General features: G+C 36.2%; 1 long non-coding RNA gene across 1 annotated transcript; it reads left to right on the forward strand.

The window, feature by feature from the left end:
- Positions 1-238: 238 nt before the first annotated feature.
- LOC149193349 (uncharacterized) lies at positions 239-2220 on the forward strand. Its single transcript, XR_016254941.1, has 3 exons — positions 239-354; positions 582-1143; positions 1558-2220. It is a non-coding gene; the product is annotated as an uncharacterized LOC149193349 (long non-coding RNA).
- The last annotated feature ends 419 nt before the right edge of the window (positions 2221-2639 follow it).

Consider the following 2639-nt stretch of genomic DNA (forward strand, 5'->3'; position numbering starts at 1 on the left):
ACAGCTCTGCATTTAATATACGCGAATTTCCATCGCTATTCTGAAGAAATCTCTACCTGCAGCTGATCATCTGCTGCCATTCTGCCATATCAGGTACGGGATTTTTGGACGTGGCAGCAATATTTTAAATTGAGTAGGTAAATATCATGGATTACTATTAATGTACACAAAGTCATTTCTATTTATTATTGTTGTTGTTGGATCACTTAGCTTACTGCATCCGCTAAGCCATCTCAGGTTTTCAAATAACGCACCCATCAGAGAAGAATACGCGCATTTTCATGTCTGGTAGCCAACGATCTGCTGCGCTAATCCGCTATATATTACTTTCGAGAAGATGCAAACGATAACTAAGTATGATATTCTAAATATGAGTTATTTTGTCTTTTGTGAAAGATCCATATTTTTGTCCATTTTTTTTTATGGAAATATCCACTCTACTCTTCATCTTCACCAGAAAATATTGCTTCTCTTTGTCTTTGCAATTGAATGGCTTCATTTAATAATGTTAATATGCCTGCGATCTGATCGTCTGCTGCAATATTGCGCTATATAATATCCTTCATCTTTGGATGTCGCAGCTACCTCTCAGATTGAGTATGGAGAACGCGTTGGCAATGCTCTTCGGAAGCAAGGCGGTCCGCCGACATCCCATATCACTGCTTGTAGTTTTATTCCATATACTTATCGTTTTATTAAGAGTAGTTACATGCTTTACAGACTGCTATGAGAAATGTTTGCAGTATTTATTTTCCTTAGTAAAACTTTAAAAAATTTATGAGAAGAAAAGGTTTATGGGTGGGAGTTTACAATGGGGATTTTACTATGCCAAGAAGGATACAATCTCAATGAAGTCTCCGATCTTACTATTGAGCAGACAGTTCGTAACCAGCAAATATTGTATTACCAGTGAAGATATACAGAGATATGGATCCCAGATATTTGTCCAACGTAAACGGCAACCTTTTCCATTAAACAAAACAGAAATATATGCATGGGGCTGAAGAGCTGCCATTTGCGGTGGACAAATTTTCTGAGACCCGATATCAAAGAAGGCCTACCTCCAAAGGATGAAGAGCATACTATTTAGTATTCTCTGGCTGCACGCGATTCTACGAAGCACGTTACAAACAATTTTATTCGGTAAGTGAATGAATGCCATTTTGTGATGTCAATTTTAGGGTTACAACTATTGTTCTGCTGATGCTTGAACACTTTGTTTTCTATTTGTAGTAAGCCTGAGTCGGGGTGTTTATTTCATCATTTTCTAGTGAGCGGGGCTGAACATTTTGATTCCAAATGAATAATACCCACGACTATCATCCTATTTACGATTCAATCAAAGCTGTTCTTAGTTATTCCTAAACGATATTGGATTCATCTTTGCCTTCTGCTAATGTGACACCGGTTGCACAATCAGCGTTACTGATTTTTCCATTGGATAAACAGATCGTGTAGAAATTATGTGGTATGGCCAGTTGTGAAACCTTCTTCAGCATATGCAGCTGTAATTTTCTGTATTTGCATAAACATATTTCCTCTTCATTATTTTTGCAGCGAAGCTGCTATGTACTTACTGAATTTGAGTGAGCCCATGACCGAGTTGTCGTTTTCTCTGGTCAAATTATCTGAGACAAAGAGGCTCATTTCCAAAGGAAGAAGAACATACTATTATCCAGCCGCATGCGATTCTACGAAACAGGTAACAAACAATTATATTCAGTATACTTCATTCATTAATGCCAATGTGAATGTTTCGAATTCTGAAATAGTAAAAAGTTCGTTTTGCAATTATTGTTCCTCTGACATGCACATTGTCCGACACAGGCTGACAGCTACCGGGTATAACGGAAAACGAGATCAAAAAATTTGGGAACACACCTCTGAAGAAGTGTCTGTTTAAGAAGGAATTCGATCCCTCGATCCATGTACTGTTACACAGTAGAATGATGGGACTCGATCCCTCCAGGCAGTGAGAAAAAGACATGAAGCAGAAGCTCGGTGTAGGTCGAATTACACAGGATGTTTGTAGCTTCTTCCTCATTTTCCTGACAATGATTTTATAACAATATTGGATGATTACAGAATTCAGGAGTAGATTGCTGGCCCAGATTAAAACAACTGTATTGGCTGCATGATTACAGAATTCTGTAGTAGCTTTGTTGCCATGGCCCAAATTACAGTGCCGAGATTTCGTGTATAATATACTTTACTTGATCATTCCCCTTATGTATATTGTATCTTGCTTTTCCCAGATTTAGGATGAGTTATACACCATTTTTTCATTTTTTAATTAGGAGTTTATTTTTACATGAATTTTTTCTGAGAACTTAATATTATTTTCTACGGACATAATATAATCACAATACAACTCGATTTTGTTATTTAATAATTAGAAAAAAACCTCACATAAATTTATAAATAGCGTTTCAGTAGATAAATGTAGCTCTCCAAACAATATGATTTCAGATTGTCCAGTCAGAAAGATATGATCATTCTAGAAAAATGAGACATATACAATGCATGTCTAAATGTATGATTTGTTTTAATCCTGCATTTTTATTTGAAAATTTTCTAAGTGCCTAATACCCCAGAGAATAATCTCCGTTTGAAATTTTTGAGCATTCATCGAAAGTTTA

Source organism: Pinus tabuliformis, chromosome 2_2 (assembly GCF_031772625.1).
Source record: "Pinus tabuliformis cultivar Carrire ecotype Pingquan chromosome 2_2, CPIR1, whole genome shotgun sequence".
NCBI lineage: Eukaryota > Viridiplantae > Streptophyta > Pinopsida > Pinales > Pinaceae > Pinus > Pinus tabuliformis.